We start from the raw sequence: 20,770 nt of genomic DNA on the forward strand, positions 1-20,770 counted from the left end.
AAACATCAGCCTTGGGACAGCTATTGAAAGAACTGGTTTCTTAAATGATGCTGTTATTTATTTTGGTTTTTAAAAATAACAAATAACACTGAGGGCCATGTGATCATTTGGCATTCGTAATCTGTATTCAGACGAGGGTTTCATTCAACTTCAAGAAAAGCGGTAATTGCACTATATGGTATGCTTTAAAAAGGATTCGTCAGATGAATTTTTCAACGGATAGTGTCTTGAATCATAAATTACTCCCATTTTGCTGACCTGATAAAGAAAGCTGATTCCAATTAAACTCCCTTCTTCCCTTTTATTTCTACATTATATTTTGCAGTTCATTCAGGCGTGATTATCTTAACATTAAAAAGCAGGGGATGAATTAATTCATCCCACATAAGGATGATCTTCTGTTGCAAACTGACCAGAACAGGAATACATATGCGAATTTGTAATGTAAGGAGATAGCATTCAGACGCATCTTCGCTAATATTTCTATATCCTCTGCAACATTAAGGGTAGTTTTCTGCACCTCTGCCCATTTCTGAGATACTGTTTTCTTTCAAGTCTCTTACTGATTTTTAAAAACATATTCTGTATGTAGATAGACATAGATATAAAGTGTGTGCCATGGCTTAATACTCCAGATCCTAAGCTTTTGGAGCTATACTAAAATGTAGAGAGGAAGGAGGCCCAGAGAAAGCTTTATAGATCCTGGTGGTTTTTTTCTGATGGATTGAATCCTTTACTGGAGCGTGAAGTGGGGCAAGAGGAGGAGGTCAGTGCTCTCATCTCCCAGGAACCCCTAATGACTAGACTGTCCCTTTTACTGAGAGATCTCAGGTACTTAGTGGGTGAACATAATATAACATAGTTGTTGAAGGGGTCAGCAATCTGGTAATTACATTCTCACTAATATCATATCCATTAGAAACAGAAATGACCTAGTAAAAATCCACTGGTGTTCAATGATTCATTTTGTTTTCCTTTGGTGTTTGTTCATCTTCTCTACATCTTATTAAATGAGGCAAGGAAATATATCAAATCCTTCTTACTTAGATTTTAAACTGTTGTACAGAGTGTAATAATATGGGGAACAAGTAAGCCAGTAGTAACTGAGGTATGTAGAGGGGTTTTATACAGTCTGACATGGGGGCTGGTAAATATATAACAATGACAAACATTTTACATTGTAGTTTACAAAGTACTTTTCCTGTACCTCTTTTTTTAACCCCCATTAAAAGCCTTGTGAGGTCAAGGAATTATCTTCAGTTTTAAAGCTGAAGGACCCAAGACTCACAGTTTGCTGAAGGTCACAGAGCTAGTGACTGGGGAAGTCCTTTTTGAATTCAGGCTCTTTGCCTTTAAAAAAAAAAATCCTGTGTCTGCATTTCCAATGTGTGCAGGGGTCTGACAGGTAAGGTAAAGGACTGAGCAGGCCCAGTGGGAGACACATGGGAGAGAGAAGGTATGGATTGTGGCCTCTGGAACATGCCAGCTACTATGAAGGGGACAGCTTCTACTCAACTGTGGCGGATCATTGCCACCTTGGCTCTAAAGCATTCTAGTTTTTCAAGAAAAACAGAAGCTTCCAGATTATTTATGTGAAATCTCTTTAATTTTAAAAACTATGAGGACCACATTAAAAGTGTATCTAGGCCACGTGTGGCCTCTGGCCTGCCAGTTTGTGAGCCATAGCCTCCTGAGGTCTCACTCAACTCCAAACTCTTTTTCTCTAATAAAATACTTATGTGAACAAATACATCCGTCATTGTAGGAATGATTAGGAGTTTTCTGATTTTGATATAACATCTCTAAAAAGTGCTCTGCATCCTTTTTTCATAAACATGTCCAAGTTTGTTTTTAAGGGTTCCTAGATCTCTTCCTTACACCTCGGAAAAAATGAAAGATTATGAAGTGCTCCGAAAGAGGACTTTTTAAATCTGGTGGTACAAAACCATTTATAGTATAAAGCTTCTTTTGTTCCTGGCTCAGTTTTTTCTCCTTGGTACAGGACTAAGTATACAAAACATCGGTTGAGTACCTGTCATTGTCGGAAGAGGTAGAAAAAAATGTGGTCAGAAAAAGGAACCTTGTGAGTCTTTCAATGAACATGTCCTATTAAGGCATTAGGTAATTAGTTAAAACCCACCCCAGAATGCTGCAAGATTCCAAATGAGCAGCGATATAAACGGTAACTTAAAAGGACATTCAATTCCAGCACCTTGGCATAGAAAATACTGTTTAGTCTGTAAATAACAGCCTCTTGGAATGAAGCAGATATCTTGTGAGAAGATGCCACCCTCTCATGTTTCTACGACAGCTACAGAGATGCCAGTGGACTTCACTCAACAAACCTGGTGGTCAGAAAGGAGTGTTACTTGGTGTTGTTTCTTTTGTGGATCCAGAGAGGTGTAGCTTTGAACAGTGGCTTCTAATGGTTCTCTTCTTCTAGAATCACCCTCTATAAGGATGCTCTAATAATGAATAAATGCACTTCAGCTTTTAATCCATGGAAAGGTGTTGCTCCTCTAGTAAAGAGCTGGGCGGGTGTCGGGTCGTACTAACACAACAAAGTCCTGGCTGGGTGCTGTGAAGACAGTATCTCTGCCCTCAAGAATTCAGAGCAAACAAGCATACTGCTCCTGGCAGCTTCCACTTTTCTAGCCCTTTCTACATGCAAACTGCATTCCATATTGTCTTCACAATGTCCCTACGAGGTCAGCATCTCATTTCTGTTGTACAGATGAAGTCAGGACTATGTGAAGTTAAATTGGACCAATGTAATAAACGTTGAACCTCAGCCGCTTTTCTCAGTCCATCCTTCTCTACCAGTTACCTAAGGGGGGTTATAGACATGTTCATAATTGTGATTTTGAGGCAGGAGTATGTTAAATGCTACAATAAGGATGCAAGAGTCCATAGAAACACAGACAGAAGGGGAAAATAAAAAATACTCTGATTGCAGAGATCAGGTAGGTTCTGTGTGGGAGGAGGATTAGTGTTGGGCCTTGCTGGCTGGAATGATAGTAAATGAGGATCCCTTTGCTGTCAAGAGATGGGCTGCCCTGCTGGTCAGGCAGCTGGAAATGTGAGTTGAGACGGTAGTGCTTGTCTCAATATCTAATACTGATAAGCTTATCATTATGGCTGAAAGGTTGATACACACTGTGGGAAGAAATATGGTCTCCAGGACTGAGTGCAGCAAGAAGATGGAACTGGGGGTGTGTGGGGGAGGTAGAGGAAGACTAGTTGGTGAAGGAGACTAAGAGAGAAGTTGTAGACACACAGGAGAATCTGGTGATAGAGTATAGATTCTTCTAAAAGAGTTACCAGAAGAGGAAGGGGTGAACCAAGAATTATTTCCCCTATACCAAGTCTGGTGCTCCGTAAATACCCATTGACTATGATGGTGTGTCTATATTCTTAACATCCAACATGTGGTACCTGATTGCCTCTCATGGTATCACTTTTCTGTGGAAAGAAAGCAGATATAGATATTTTACATGAATTCAAACTGGGGTGAATATCTGAATTTTTTAAGACTGGGAAAGTGATTGTGCAAATGAGATAAGAAAAGAAGAACATAGCAGTGAAAGCATTTTCTCTTGGTAAGATCATAGATTTTAAGGTTAAGGAGGGTCATATCTATGGGACAAGTGAGGAGAAATGTAAGCTGCCTTTTAGATACTTGAAAATCTTTGCTCAAACCCAGACGGAAGCTTTTAGTGACAGAAAATATACTCTGCCTTTGATCCTGAGTGGGTCAGTATTTTTATTTGTTACCTGTATGGAGATATGCAAAACAATGTGACAAGCAAGTGGAAATTAAATTTGTATTCAAGCACTAAATCTGTAGTGACTGGGTGGGAGAGCCACCTGCTGCAGCCATGGGCACTAAGTAACAGGCTGGCATAGAATAGAAAACATGTCACAGCTAGCTAGAGTTTAGTCCTGATGACATTCATCATGACAGGAGTTTGCTTTAAAGTTGGAGGTGTTTTAATTCTCACCCAATACAATATAAGCCAGTATGATGATTTACTCTTCACTGATATAGAGTTACCCCTTGAACAACATGGGTTTGAACTGCCTGAGGCCATTTATATGTGGATTCTTTTCAATAAATACACTGAAAAAATTTGGGGGGATTTGTAACAATTTGAAAAAAAGATTTCTCTAGCTTACTTTATTGTAAGAATATAAAATACATACAAGATACAAAATATTTGTTAAGTGACTATGAAAGCTTTTGGTATATAGTAGGTTAGTAGTTAAGTTCTTGGGAATTCAGAAGTTATCTGTAGATTTTTGACCATGTGGCGGTCAGCACCCCTAACTCCTGTGTTCGTTCAGGTCAGCTGTATTTGGCAAGTAATAGGAAATATTATGAACAAGTGATGTAAGGAGCCCATATTTCTTATTAAATAGGGCTTTTGGTGGCAATGGAGACAGATCTGTCGGTTTCTCTGTGTCAGGCAGTGCCTTACTCCCCCTTCTCTGTCCTTATATAACTGGTTTGCATTATTTCGGAATTTCTTACAGTTTGGAGAGTAGAACTTGAGAACTTACCCCTGAACATCTAACTTTCCCTCTCATTGGGAATTAATAGATGCAATTTGTTTTGTTCAGCTTTTTCCTGGCTGGGTTATTTCTAACTGGGTCCTTCATTCCCTTACTCTTCTTGCCAAAATCTTTACCTAAGAGGCAGAGGAAGTTCTCAACTTTCTTCACATTTCTTTTGTTTTCACCTCGTTTCATGTGCACATTGCAATGCAGCAATGCCTTTGATTTCACTTGATGTAGACATATGGTACTTTACATTTTGGTGAGATTTCTAAAAGAACTCTGCATAAAAAGTAAGTTTTGCAAACTTGACTTGGAGTCAGATTAGTTCCACATATGGCAAAAAGCACTGAAAGCTGTGAATTTGTCTAAAATAGTTTTGCAAGGTTGAAATTACCAACCTGATAAGATGATTTTTAACTGAAGAAGGAAAATCTTTGGCAGTTTTCATAGACTCTTGACTTTCTCCTACATGTTTATTTGAGGCATAATATATTCATCTTTTCATGCCAGATGGGCCAGTTCCAGTTACTTAGAAGCAGGGCTCCCTCCACCTCCCCAGTACAACTGGTTTGGCATACAGAGCATTGATAGAATAAGTAGTCCCATCCTGGCTGATTGCTTCAGTGGGAACACATTCAGTGCTAATGGGACAGACTCCAAGAGCACAGGAGCAGGCATTCTGCAAATTTTTATGACACAATTGCTGGTACATCATTTGATATCATTACTTAGAAGCCTTATTGTTTAGGAGAGTTAGTTCTTCAATGGTATGTGCAAAGTAGCATGGCAGTGCTGGAAGAACATGAGCCTCAGAGCCTGAATTTGAATACTAAATCTGACAATTCTTGGCTTTGTTATCTACAGTCCAGTGCCTATCCCCTCTAGGTCTCATTTTCCTCCTCTGTAAAGTGGGAATTCTATTTCCTGGATTATAGGGCTATTCTGAGCCCACATAAGGTGGGCATGGAGAACATCTAGCACAACATGTGTTATGCCTGGTGCATAATAAAATCTCAGTACTTGCTAATTCCTTCCCTTTGCCTCTCCTTCCCCCACCCCCAGCTTTGCCTTCCTCAAAATGAGGGTAGTATCCACTTAAATTTCATGCACCATATCAAATGTCTTAATCCAGTCTGCCAGCCTTAGAACAGAACTAGCCTCGTAGTGTAACGGAGCTCTGGGTGCACAGTGGGCCTGAGTGGGCTCTCCTGTGGAGAGGAGTGGGTATCTTGAGGTTAATGGTGTCTTTCCTGTCTGACAAGCCGCTGCCCCTCTGAGCTTCTGGAGCCCCAGCCTGGCCACAGGAAGAAGGAGGGAGGGTCAGCCTCCTCTGCGCAGGCAGCTCCCTGGGGCACACTCCGAAAGGTTCCATTGGGGTTCCCCATCTGTAAAAAGCAGAGCTATCCTTTGGGGCCACTGTGGAATTACAAATAGCAGCACCAAATACCTGGCAGGTACAGACCTCCTAGCCTTTCTGTGAGGTCAAGTTCTAGTTGCTACATCTTTCTAGACAACTAGGGGTTTCCCTTCATGCTGGATTATGTAAATTTTATGAAAAGGTCAAGAGCTCACCAGGCTCAAAGGAAAAACCTTCTCAAATTCACTTTCGAGTCAGATAGGATTAAAGCCTTCCCGAAGAGGAGACTTTCTAGTTGGGTCTATTTTTTTTTTTCCTTTTTTCTCTACACCATTATCTGCCCTTTCCCCAACTCTCTCCAAGCAACAGCTCATCCTGGCAAGGGATAGGGTAATTTTTCTACTTTTTTGATACCTTTTAGTTCTGATGACCTGGGAGTATAGATGAGGTCAGTATGTTTTGATTTTTTCCAAGGTCACCCTCAAGGTCATGGGTTTGTGGTGAGCCAGGCAGCAGTGGGAACTGCTAGCCGCCCACTGCACTGGTGACCTTTATAGAAGTGATAAAAATAAATTTATAGAAAGATAGCCTGAACAGTAGATATTAGGGACCCATATTCCAAGCTAAGTTCTGTTTAATCATACAATGAATTACAAAGCACATCCTTATAGAAAAAACTATCTCATATGCTAAATGTACACTGGGATGTATGTATGTATATATGTATATGTTTATTTCAGTGTATCTTTAAACGTGTTGCAATTTAGTAACTCAGATGTATTTTTAGTAGTTGATGAGTAATATTAGTTTAGTTCCTAAAATAAGAAATGCTTAGGGAATTGCTAATGCCAAATTTGCCAGCTTCTGCCAAAGATGAATATCCTTTACCTGTTTCTTTACTTTCTGTGAATTCAGAAGAGAATATAGTAAAATAAAAAATAATAATTCAGTATGTAATGGACATTAACTATAGGGAGGCACGGATTCTAGGATGAAAAGTCCAGCAGCTGAGATGAACATCAGTGCCAGATCTTGCGTTTGCATCAAATTCATAGACCAGCAAAGTCACAAAATCATAGTATTAAGAAAAAAAGGTCTACTTTAAATATGAAGGTATTCTCATCCACTCCCCTAGTGACAGCTGTGGTTATTCTTTTGGAAATTTAGGTTTGTAAGTGAGGGAGACATCTGAACGGCAGAGATTTACCTTGATGGAGTCTCTTTGACTTGCTTCCTTAGTACTCTGTTTGACATTCTGAAAAGGGGCTTTAAAAAAAAGATGCTGTTTTTGTGATAGGCAGTAGTGAGATGTAATCCAATAACCCTTCAGCTACAAAGATTCACTAGTCTTTCCCAGACTGATGTCCTTGAGCTGATATGACTGATTGGGTTTTTGAGAATTCAAAGCCCAAAGAAATATGGAATAAAGGTTTTTTTTTTTTTTCTTCTATGAAAACATTAATTACCTACAGTCTGATTTGATTTGGGCACAGCTTATCCTCTTTAGCTTTGGGTCAAAGCTCTTTATCATTTCTTGAAAGCATTTACTATCACCTATAGATAGGACTTCCTCATTGATCAGATGTCATCTGAGAAACTCATGAAACACACTCAAAGGCCCTTAGGTCTTTCTACAGTACTTAACGTGGCTTTTTGTTAAACTCTAATTTGTGAATTTAAGTGTTCTCTGGATGGTTTTCTGGTAAGTTTCCCTTCTCTGACCTTGTAGTCTCTCACCACTCTCACCAAACTGTCAGTTTTCATTTCTGTGTCTCATGTTGTTCTAGCAGTGTTGCTCACCAGAAGAAGTCTGCAGTTCATTGGTCATTGCATTTTATGAAGTGCTTTAAGGTGGAATATTTGAGGCATGTGAGTGTCACTGGGTTTGCAGATATTGGTGGAATTCTTTGATCAGCACATTATCTCCTCTGGCTGAGGGTTTGGTAAGCACGAAATTGGGACAGGAGCGGTTAGTTACATGGTTTCACTATGAGTAGCATCAGCCCTAGCTGTCATCGTTGAAAATGAGGGCATATTTTACCCCTGGACCTAATGGGGCATGAAATTCCTAGGCCCTCTGACTATGTGCCTTGACTACTGTAGTTTTCCTTATGGGGATTGTGTTCTTGAAGTCTTTTCTGCTCCTTTACACTGGCCTGTTTTTGGAAAACCACATCCTGCGACTGCTTCAGATTTTTGTTGCCATCATTCTTTGCTCGTGTGTGAACTTGCAGCTCTTCAGTAAGAAGCTGTTGGTACACTGCTCCTTTTTTTTATGAAGACGCAGAACCAAGGATGTAAGAGGACCTCTTGCATCTCAACATCAAGTGAAGCCACTTAATGGGCTGGACAAAGTTTTGCCAAGATATTTAGGAAGCCCAGGTCTTACTGACTCAAGACCTTTTTTAGGACCAGATGCCTCCCCACTTTTTGTCTGGAGCCTCATGATTGTCCTCATGGATGGGAGCATGACAGTTTCAGGGGAGGATCTTTCTCTGTGGTGGTCCAGCACCCACCAGTAACTTAGGATCCTCAGGAAAGAGGATCATCTCTCAGGAGCCAGCCACATTGCCCTCCCTGGCCAACTTTCAGGCTTCCTAAGGGCAATGCCAGAGTTGACAAGGCCTTTTCTTAAGGCTGTTCCCACCCATGGTTGCTTGGGTCACAGAACTGAAAGTCCCTCCCTGGCAGTATTTCTGTGGAGTCAGGTGAGGCTGGGGGCAGGCACATTGAAAGGACTGGGAGAGCAAGGGTGCTTGGAATCAGATTCCTTGAGTTTCCAGCTCTGCCTGGAGGGTGGGGGTGGGGGTGCTGATGTCACAACTCTGTGCCTAGGTCTCCTATAAACTGGGATCACATTAAGAATCGTGAGAACAAAGTAAGGTATATTTTAAAAACACTTAGTTTATATTAAAAGTGCTCTGTTATTGCTTTTGAGTGGCCATTCTGGAACCCTGCTTTAGAAAATCATACATTCTGGGAACTTGCTTTAGAAGTCATATATTTTCACAGTCCTACAAATAAATCCAGCCAAGAGATTTGCAACGAGGCTGATTTTCAGAATGACCTGGAATAATTTTTAAACTGCAGATTCTTACTTACGTTTTGTTCTTATATACATAAATGTAGAGCCTCTGTATTTATTGTGTTGGAATTTGCATAGGTGCTGAGCTGAGCCACTGCATATTCAAAAACCTTCCCTCAGTGATTCTAATGACAGGTGTAAGTTGGTTGCTGTGAGTCTAGAATGCAGTTGACCAGCCCCCATTCTGCTTCTTATTCCTACTTCTGGGCCTCAGCTTTCTTGTCATTCACACTTAACAAAAGTAGCAAGTCAGATCGGTTCTGAGGTCACACAGGTCTGGATACTCAGTGGACATTTAAACATTGCAGGCAATTCTCTACTAACCAGATGCCCATCTGTATAGAAGTCATGTGTGAGTAACATCTTCACTGCTGAAACAGATGTTAGGATTTTCCGCTCAAATGTGTTCACAACTAATCACATGAATTGTAGCAGACAGCGTCTTATAAAGACATTTATAAAACGTCCTCATTATATTGTCCAACTTTGAAATTGTTAGGTTGGTTAAAAAAAATGTACATTTCTGCATAAGATAAAATCAGATGCTTTTCATCTTACAGCTTTTTAGATTTCGAGCGCTGATGGTGATCACATGACATTATATAAGCCAACTGGATAATGCTGTTTCTACTGTGGATGAAATCTTATGAGTCATTGATTAACAGGCCAGTAGTGAACTGTAGCAGAATAGTGTAGATCTTTACAGCAGGATTTGGGGAGCAGAGAAGCTACAGTTTTGCATTGTTATTTGCTCTTAATTTGGGGGAGAGTTTGGAATGTGCTTTGCAGGTTTTTAATAGGCTTTTACATTTAATATTCTGTTCTTAGAGACATCTATGGATGTGTGTGCATCTTTTATATCTGAGGGGAATTTCATGACCTTCTAGGTATGATGATATTAAAACATCAAAGCATTTAAATATCAGGCATTGAGGAGATATGCAACTGTTGAGTACCAGTATACAGATAAGGAGAAAAAGAAACCTTGACATTAGACAGCTTGTAAAATTATAAATGAAATTTAGACATTTATGAAAATGACCAATTATGCATGGTGAGAGTATTGCCTAATTTTAAGAGAAGTCATTTGAGGCACTTGTATATATGAGAGAAGGCAGAGTCCATATTTATATTTATTTGTCTGTGGTAATTTAATCATTATTATAACTATTGGGATGATTTCTGTGATACTGACTAGGTACACAAACCAGCTTAATCTTTATTACAGGGAAGTTTTTAGTACTTAGGACTAGTTTTTATTTGGAGAAAAAGTCTTTTGACCAAAAATGAACATTTCAGAACTGAAATTGTTTCATTGAGTTACCTTTTCCTCCCTAGAGAATCAGGTGAACTGCTTGCCGTTCAGAACTTTGCGGAATGCGAGCTAGGGTGTGCCCTGCCTTCATGTCAAGGACAGGAGAGAGAGAGATGGGGAGAGTATGAGAGGAATGGCAGTGAAATGTAAAAGGGCATTTACCATCGGCTGGTTTTGAGGCTATGACCTCACATGGTGGTTAGCACATGGCCATTCTGCCAAAATAGTCTTTTTGGCCATCTGTGCTAAATTATAGGAAGTAATGGCCTTGGGCACAGCTGCTGAGTCTAATGTGTATTTCTAACTCATGTATTAATGATAATGATCACATAGAGAAGTCTGGGGGCCAAATGTGCAGAATAGGATCAAACACACATGCAAGAAAGAGAAGTCTGTCTTTTACATAGTGAAATGAGAGTAGGTATTATTTAAATCTCCAGATAGGAAGTTAACTTTATCTACCTTCACCCTTTTACAGTAGCTTTCTCCTAAGGAGAAGTAACTCACAAGGAAGACTGACGTTGAATTTTGACACCTCTTTGTGATGCTTCATGAATTTTGCTGTAACATTGATATTTTTATAGGAGGTAGATTTCACTAATATATTCCTGCATCCATGGATTGGGCCTTTTTCCAGCTCAGCCAGTCCCTTTAGGAAAAATCACTCAGGGATGAGTGACTGCCATTTGGGGTCACAACACTTTTTATTATTTGGAATGAATAAAAAATAGGACCTTCCCAGGCAGGTTAAATCTAATGTCATTAGAAGTATAATTAAGAAGATATAAGAAAATATGGTGTCTGGATAGTCCAAAGGATAAAAAGAAGGCCAAGAATCAGAATTTTAAGTGAGCATTTCTACATCATTTTGCCATGGCAAGTTAATTTCTCTGTAATACCTCAACTAACGAATGTATTGGAAGGAAACCTACACTACAGGGAAGATGGTCTTTAAAAGAAAGTCACCAAAATTATGTGAAGTGATTTTGGCATATATAATATATCAGAGTAGCAAAGTTCCCCCTGTATGATTTTTGATTTTTTTCCCTCTAAACCTGCCTTATCCAGAGCTTCCTTGTCTTTAGTGGCTTGGGCCCCAAACCTCGGTGTCATCCTTAATTTCTTTCTCTCACAAGTTATACCCAAGCTGTCAGGAAATTCTGCCGGCTCTGCTTGGAGAGTATACACAGAATCTGGCCACTTCTCACCACCTCACCCACCGCCCTGCTACCACTACTGGCCCAGTTAGTCTCACCTCTCGCCTGAATCACTGCAGGAGGTTCCCAAATGGTCTTTGCATCCCATAGACCCTTCTCAATACAGCAGTCAGACTAATTATTTCCAAGCCGAGCTCGGCAGCGTTGCTCTTTCACTGCAGACTGCAGTAGCCTCCATCCCAGGAGCCAGCATTCTCTGTTCTCCCTCTTACCCGCCATCCTCGCTGTTTTCTGCCCTCCCCTTGTGCACGTCTGCCCTGGTCTTGCCGGCCTCCTTCTCTGCCTTAGAACCTGTGCACAGAGTCCCAGGTCCCCTCTGCCTAGAGTGCTCCTGTCTTGGCTGCCCTCAGCTCATGCCCTCACCTCCTTCGGCTCGTTGCTCAGATGTCACCTTCTCTAAGCGGCCCACTGGGCTCACCCTCATTAAGACCGCAGCCTACCTACCGCCCCGACCCCTTCGCTCTCAATTCTCTTTATCCTGAATTACTGTTCCTTTTCCACATCTCTGATCATTTCTTAAGAATAGCTTTACTGAGAGATAATTTACCATAAAGTTCACCTACTGTGTTGAAGTACTGTTTTAATTTTTTAGGAAATTTACAGAGTTATGCAGCCATCACCACAACCACTTTTAGAGCACTTATGTCACCCCCAAAAGTCACCTTGTGACTGTGGTTGTGCTCGCTGCCCCTCCACCCCAGGGTAACCTCTGTTCCGCTTCTGTGTTGACATTTGCCTTCTCTAGACATTTGAATATTGATCTTCTCTCACTTTTGTACCTCCAAGTGCTTAGCATGGTGTTCAGCAAATGTGGGTCAAAGGGGCCGCAGTTTGTTGAACCACTGATCATATTTTGGGAGTGTCCGATGTTATCTGCAGATAGCCAGCTTGTCACTCAGTCATCAGGGCCTGTGAGGTCCTCCTTCCCGACACCTCGCTTGCCGTCCCGCCTCCGTCACACCTGCTGGCCACTCTGCTGGTGCAGGTCCCCAAGGCTGTAGCTTCCTTACTTGTCTCTCGGTACAGCCTTCTTTTTTCTCCCATCCCTTCCTGTGGACTGCTGTTGGAGCATTGCCTTTAGAAACTTCACTTCCATTATAAAAACTTCTCCTTTCTAAAAACCTCCAGTCGCTCTCTGAGACCCACGGCTTAATTAATGTCAAACAGCATTTTCCCTCTGGCCTCCTGACCCTTCCCAGTGTGAACCATCTCCCTTTCCCAGGTTCCGTAAATAAGCGTGCTTTCAGGAAATACTCATTTCTCTACAGCCTCCAATATTATGTATATCTGATTCCTAAGCCTTTATTGTCAACTGGTGCATAACTTATTTAAAAAAAAAGAAAAAACCCTAAGGCCTCTAGAAATTGACTATATAAAGGAATCCATTAATTTATCAGCATTATATTTTCCCAAGTTGAGTATTCTCAAAATAGCACACTCCCAGATTTGCTTTATACCAATTTAAAAAGTATTTTTTATCAAGGGTATCTCTGGCTGCTAGCATAGTGAAGAACAATGACAGGATCAGTTCTGCGGTGGAAACAAAACAGCACATGTTGGCTGAGGGCCGTCAGCTTCGGGACCAGACGTCAGCTCTGTTCAGTTCACTGCTGCTCCCTGCCCGGGGAAGTTGGGGAAGGGCTGGGTGCCTCCATGGGGGCCTTTTCTTCTGGGATCCGGCCTTCCCCGGTGCCCCGGAGGCCTTATCCAGCTTTTTCTGCACTGTTGCTACTGCCCGGTCCACCCGGGCCCTCCTGGAGGACCAGCATATTAAAGCGGCCTGGGCCTGTTCGGCTGCGCTCCGTTCCCCAGCCTGCCTCCTCCGCAGCCAGTCGGCTTTGCCTGCTTGCCGCTGGGGTGGGGGGGGTGTCAGTGGGGCAGCTTTGAAGATAGACAGCCCTAGATTGCATCCTGGTTCTCTCCATTACCAGTTATTTGGTCTTGGAAAAGTTATTTATTGATCTCTTTGAACCTGAGTATCCTTATTATATGCTGGGGATAATTACACCTACTCTGCAGTATAGTCACGTGGATCAGGTATAATAAGGTACGTAAGTTTTCTTGACTGGTACAAGATATGCACTCAGGAAATTTTTACTGTCTACTATTAGGATTATTCTTAAGCAGAGGCAGGAGGGCCAGAGAGCTAATGGCTGCTCTCCTTTCATTTGGGAGAGCAGGCCTTTATTGGCATTATCACCTCTCTCCCTGGGTGTGGGGTCACTGACAGTGTAGGCAGTCTCGTTCTGACCACCACCTGTGTTTTGCAGTACTCAGTCTTTGATGCTGATGAGCAGCTTTGACTTGTGGACCTTACCTGGTCTGCTTCCGTGAACTCCTACTGTTTGCAATTTGGGGTGAAAGTTCTAAAAGATTCTGTACTGTCGTTGCTCCTTCAATATGCGGCCATGGGTGTTTCTGCTTATGAAAGCATTGCTGGTTTTCTCATTAATATTCCATTCTGTCAAGAATGCTCATTCAGCACATAGTCAGTCCCTGGGCATCTGTCAGAAGTCAGGCACGGTGCCCGGGGCTCGTGGTTCAGTGGGGAGCAAGACAGATCAGATCTTGTTGTCATTTTGGAGCCAACACTCTAGTGGGAGAGATGGGCGTTCAGCAGATGATTGCATGGGTAAGGGTAAAACTACCTTGGAGATAAACACTGAGAAGGGGTTTTTGTGGTATTATGAGTAGTGTAAAAAAAAGGGTTTGACCTACTCTGAGGGCATGGTGAGGAAGTGAGGATGGAGATATGAAGGATGCGATGAGTTAATGTGGTGAAACCAGAGGGTGGAGAACACCACAGACGAAGGAGGATGAAATCCCGTGCGGAGGCCTAGTCTGGTGTTGGAAACACAGTGACAAGCACAGTGGGTGCCGACAGCCAGGGAGGTGCTGAGGTGTTGATGCGGCAGGGCAGAGGGGGCCGATGACAACGCTGGTCTTCATGCTGAGAAGACTGGGAAGACACTGGGAAGGGTTTTAATCAGAGGGTGGCAGGTCCTGGATGGCTGGCAGTGGCTTCTGACTGGGAGGGCACTCATCGCTATAGGGAGGGCCTGGGTCCATTGCTCTGCTTCCGATCATTGATGATGGTCGTAGCTTGGCCTAGGAAGGTGGGGATGGAGAAGGAGAGGAAACGATCGATGGGTTGTTTAGGAGGTAAAATGTTCAGGTCTTGGTGATAGATTGGATATTGAAAATGAGGGAGGGAGGGAGGAACCTGGTGACTCCTACATCTATGTGGGTGGTGGTGTCGTCCCTGTGTGCGTGGAGGTGGCATTTGCATGGGTGCTGGTATGAGTGAGTACAACTGCGTGGCAGTGACGTTCCATGCAACTGGGTGCATGTTGCTTCTATTCACCGAGAAAGGGATTCTAGAAGAGGAACAATTAGGGGAAGGGGTGGGAGGGGTGAAGGGAATTACCAGTGAGGCTGTGGCAGTATTAACTTTGAGCTGTCTTTAAGATGTTCAAAGGAAGATGTCAAACAGGAGGCTTGATTATTTGGACTCTGGGCCTGTCATACAATTTTTGATGGGGGTTGGAATCGCTGAGGAACAGAGTAGATTGTTAAACAGAATCTCACGGAACTACAGCGCTTAATGATTAGGTAGAGAGGGAGGAGCACAGAGAAGCAAAAAAAAAAAAAAAGTGTGTAGGAAGAGAGGAAGGCGGGAAACCGGGAGAGAATGAAATCACAGGAGCCAAGGAGGAAGCGTGGTTCAAGAAGGAGAGAGCATTTAGTGGCTCTGAATGCTGCCAATATCCAGAAATATCCAGGAAGTCAAGGACTGGGAGTGACAGGTGGATCTGATGGCAGTCAAGCTAAGGCGTGCACATGACTTGGAGACCAGAGGCGCCTGGCAGCCCAGCCCTTGCCCCTTTGCCATCGTGTTAATCCCTGGGCCGTGCCATAACTGCATGAGCAGCCCCAAGAGCAGAGCTTCTCACGTGATAGAACAGAAATTCAATGAATTACAGAAAACAGGGAGCTTGAGCTTGTAATTTTCTTGCACACTAGAGTTTGCATTGAGAATCATGCCTACTCTCTAAATGATGTAGGCGTATTCATTCAGCGGACCTTATTGCATACTTCACGTCGACGCTAGGTGAGAGGGGCTCCATGTCCCGAGTACACTCAGAACAGCAGAGAGGAAAGATATAATTCATCTGTGACTGTGATCTAGGCCTAATGCAAGCGTCCCTAACACAGGCACAAATTGTTGGAATGCAGGAAGGGAGAGCTGAATAGATGCTGTGGACTGTGCAGTCAGAAACAGCAACATGCAATGCACAGTCAGAAATCAAGCAGACTTCGGGGTCAGAAGCCTTCTGGAAACCTGAGATAATTAACACCTTAGGATTTACAGTGCCACTGATAGCTCATTGGTCTTTCTTAGATGTTGTTTCTTCCTTTGTACTTTCGCAAATACATTTTTCAGGTCTTTTTCACAGGTTTGCTTACCAGGTTGAAATTTCAGAAAATAATTTTCTCTCAAAACGCTTTTCAAGGTACAGCTTTTATGATTCACATGTTCCAATAATAAACTAAATTTAACTGAAGTATCCAAAAAAAGTCAGCACTGCTTTGGGCAAAAAATAAAGATAGTAGAAAGGGTGTGTTTTGTTCTTTCAACCTGGGTTGACTTTAACTTTTAAAATACTCCTTTTGAGAAATAACACTGCTATTTAGGAAGTGGTCGAATGTGAATTTTGAAATTTGATTGAAGAAATATGATTCTTAATTTTTTGGGGGGAATAATGATTTTATCCCCATTAAGAATTAGCCATACTTAATTTGATTTAATTCCTCAAATTAGTATCCTGAATGACTTAGATATATTTCAGTCCACAGAAACCATAGCTCTGAGAAACTGATTTTATTATGCAAAAGAGTTTTGATATGAGATGATAATAGTAAAACAATTCAGTTGAAGACTGGGTATTGCAGCCAACTTTATATAAACCATGAAAGTCCTTTTTACAAACACCTCCCTAAAGAGTGAGCCTGGGAAAATCCCTCCTTAGTTTCTTCTCTGGGGTCTCTGTGGGATTCCTTGCTGCACAAGGATCACCTGGGATGTTGCCACATAGCTGTTCTTTTTTTTCTCTTCTGTTCTTTACTGATCTGCCTGCCTGTGCAGCAAAAAGACCCCAAGGAAAATGGGCAACACTTCTACTGGCCTCTTAGTTTTCTGGCGTTGTGCGTGGGTAGGATGGCGGTCAGGTGGGAAAGCAGTTGTTAGATACCTTTTTGAGAATCTAATAAGCGATGTGGATCCTCTTTCCTGTGCAAAATGCATGTTTGCATATGGATTCAGAGAAAGGGTGGCATATAATGGCAGGGGAGTCCCGTAGTTGAAGTCTGTTCATGGATCCCAGGTGAGACCCTTCTGCTCTGACTGAGCCTGGGCACCAGGATCTGAAGGCACTTCCTCAGCCACACTGGTCATTCTGCAGTGCTGCTCTACGTTCAGGCTCTACTGCCATTTGCAGCCTGGAGTTCCCTGGCCCCTCTTACCTGGTCAGCCTGACCTGGCATCACTCCCTCCCAGCGCTGTCACTGTCCCCCCTCACTGTCTGTCCAGCTCGTACCCTCCTGCACATGCTTGATCCTGTATATGTCTGATCCTCCTGCACATTTCTTTATCTCCCCTCAGTCCAAGATCTGTGTACCAAGGTTTAGCTCAAACCTATTTCCTGCTTGATTTCTGACTGTGCATTGCATGTTGCTGTTTCTGACTGCTCAGTCCACAGCATCTATTCAGCTCTCCCTTCCTGCATTCCAACAATTTGTGCCTGTGTTAGGGACGCTTGCATTAGGCCTAGATCACAGTCACAGATGAATTATATCTTTCCTCTCTGCTGTTCTGAGTGTACTCGGGACATGGAGCCCCTCTCACCTAGCTTCCACGTGAAGTATGCAATAAGGTCCGCTGAATGAAGCCACTCCTGATTAGCCCTACCATGTGATATTTTTGCTTATTTTGGAAGTCTGCGTCGATTCTACCACTCAGTTCTCTGTGTGCTTTCTTCTGTTGTCCTCTGATCATCTCATGTGTTTCCTTTATTAGCAAGTATATCCATGGTAGAAGCTATGTCCTAAAGTGTTAGAGTGAGAAAGGACATCAGCAGTGAGATCCTTAAGGTTTTATTCTGCCTGAGCAAATCAATGGCAGCGACTTGCTGAGGCTATGGGGTGTGTGTGTGTGTGTGTGCATGTACATTAAGAATATCCTCTCAGGGTCCTTTTGGTATCTCCAGGAAGGAGGGTGAGGAGAGAGCATAGAGAGACTGAGGCCAATACCTCCCTGTCCATGACCATCACTAATTTTTTGGTGTCCCCGTTCTGTAGAGAATCACTCACTAATGCCGAATGGCTTCTGAGCTAGCCTAAGTAATAAATAGGCAGCTTGTTTTACCTCTTGCTTGCCCACATGACTTGTTAAAAGTTAAAATAGGCACTTAGCACCAAAGATGTAGAGGAGGGACAGTAGGCAAAAAAGGAACAGAGAGAAATGAGATGGATTGATCCTGCCCCCCTCCACACACAGGCATGTGCATGCATGCACACATGCACGCACCCCCACACACATATATACACACTCACCCATGCATCTGCACGTACACATCCATATATATGTACACACATAACACACACATTCTCATTCCTCAATCACAGGATAGGGGACTGTGATGGGCCCACTAATTTTGTTCTCAAAATGTATTTGGCTTATGATAGATGCAGATCCCATATTCCTATAGAACCAGCTTTTAAAGGGCTGAGTCTCTTGGTGTTGTTCATATAGTTTCCATGCTGTAGATATGGAATCTCATTCAAATACTTCAAATACTTTTGTTTCAAAGAAGGAGAAAACCTTCAGGCTATTCTGCCAAGAGATTTCTCTCCTCTACACAGGCTGACACCTGCTCTACCTGTTTCTGCTGATAATTCCACATAGGCTGTAAAGAACTCTCCAAACGGATTGAGTTGGATGACTCTACTTTCCCCATGAGAAAGCAGAAGCCTACAGAAGCAAACTTGGCTTGTCTAGGGAGATGTTTAGTAGCAGGGCTGGGACCAGAACACAGGCTTCTGAGACCTTCCATTCACTGGTTGGTCTTTGGTTTTATGTCCCCTGCAGCGTCTTACACAGTACATGTTTCCTAAGCTTTCACTTCTTTGTACACTTAAGTACTTTGAGCTTCGTGCTGTTTTCCCCTTGCCATATGCACAGACACTCACCGCAGCCATCTGGGGAAGGGAAAAGTCATAGCTGGCAGGGGAATGAGTATGGAGATGCATTCTTTTTATAATCACTCAAAAGAAGGTTGTTGAAATCATGATTTTATTTGGCCAACTTCTTCAGATCTAGATTCAAAAGCCATTCTCATGTTCAGAAAATACTGTATTTGTACAAACCTCTCAGGACAGTCATTCTTTCTCAGTCTGTGGTCTCGCTTGTCAACATGTGTCTCTGGCTTCAGTAGCTCACTGAACACTGGTACTATACCAGCATTAACTTGACCCCCGGCTGTATTCTTCCCCTGTCAGTTCCTGTCCTCAAGGCTGTTGCTCATGGTTATATCAAAGATGGGAGCAGCTGGAATCAGATGCCTGTGATTATTAAGACAGTAATTACTGATCATACTGACACCAGCAATGTTAACTCGTGCTTAAATAATTGAAAATGTTACCTATGAGGCAGGCATAGACTCAAGGTGTCAGAATAAAGCTTTATCTAGAAGAGCTGGTGCAATAATAAAATGTTTTTATTCTGTTCTATTCAGATATTCTGGCACAAAGTGCTCTGTAGACATAATGAACTTTGATTTTAAGTTGTCTTTTTTAACTTCTTTACAAAATAGAATTATTTAATAGGATCTGGAGGAATGCTGTTTTGGGAGAATGAAAGTTTTCTTAGATTTCTCAGGTTATTAGGAGAGAAATGCCCCATCAGCCATCATAGTAGAATGAGTTTGATGATGCCGTGTACTTATGTTGTACTTCATAGTTTAGAAAGTACTTTTGAACTCATTATTTCATTTGAATGATGAATCTGTCAATGAAAGCTTTATGGAGGAGGTAGTTTTACCCCAGTCTTATGGAGAAGTAAATGTTGGCTGAGAAAGGCTAAGTGATTTCCCTTTATAGAAGTAATAAATTGTAAGGATGGGTTACAAAGTGAGATCTGTTCATGATTTCATGACACTTTCCAGATCTGTGAGGTGACAGAAAGCTCTGTATTATATCCTTGTTATGTTTGAAAAATAGAAGAAATATTATCTCTTTGGTGGAACCTTCTGGACCTACTCTTCAGAAGGGTAAATAGTCACAGGAAGGAAAAAATGTTTTTAATGGACTTCCAGAGTTGTCTTCATTGGAAGGTAGAATGATCATCTTTATTCTTACATTTATAACACTAAGAAAATGCTACTTTGGTAACTCTTTTCATTTACAGGGTATGACTTCCACCCTATTTTGGATGGTTCCAAGTATTTATATACTGAATTTATAGATCTTTTATTATGAACTAATGTAAATATTTTCATTTTAATTTGGAAAGCACTTCCTTGAGAAATTTGATGTAGCTTCTCATACTTCATTTTAATTTATTGCTATTTTAAACTATTACGGCCTCATCCCAGCACATTGCTGTGCTAGCTGTTTGTGCTGGATATGGGCAGCGCATAGCAGGGCTAACTCTAGCACTTTCCTATGCTCACCATAGCTCTGCTTCCCTTCCCAAGAGCTGGAAGCCCCTATCCAACTTCCTTTGAACAGAAATCCTAGCATGCACCCTAAGATTGGAGCATGTTTGGGGAACCTGAGGGGCAAGCCCTTCTGGAGATCACAGATCACGTGGAGAGAACAGAAGTTTGCAAGCTTCATTCAGTCCTGGCTAGTGTCAGAGCAAAGGCTTGATTCCTAGTCCAGCACAACATCTGCCACTCAGATTGTCCCCTGGCTCAAATTCACTGGCACTTAAGCCCAAGTTCTAGACAAAGGGGGGTTCTTTACAAAGAGCGAGAAGCATAAAAAGCCGTGTGGTCTCCCCAGGGGAAGGTGGCGTCGGTGATTTGGCCAGCATGGTGCTTAGATTCCGGTTGCAGCAGGGACTTCTCCAGAGAAGTGGCGCTGTGGCACGTGGTGCATGTCACAGGCTTTGGTACCTTTGCCGGAGTTTCTGGCCCCAGCCTGTGCCCCATGATGCACACACTGGTAGACTCGGCAGC

General features: G+C 42.3%; 1 protein-coding gene across 5 annotated transcripts in view; it reads left to right on the top strand.

Annotated features, from left to right (window-relative positions):
* KLHL32 (kelch like family member 32) overlaps nt 1-20,770 on the top strand; it is a 174,873-nt gene that overhangs the window by 442 nt on the left and 153,661 nt on the right. The window lies entirely within an intron of this gene.

Source organism: Manis pentadactyla, chromosome 12, assembly GCF_030020395.1.
Source record: "Manis pentadactyla isolate mManPen7 chromosome 12, mManPen7.hap1, whole genome shotgun sequence".
NCBI classification, from domain to species: Eukaryota; Metazoa; Chordata; class Mammalia; order Pholidota; family Manidae; genus Manis; species Manis pentadactyla.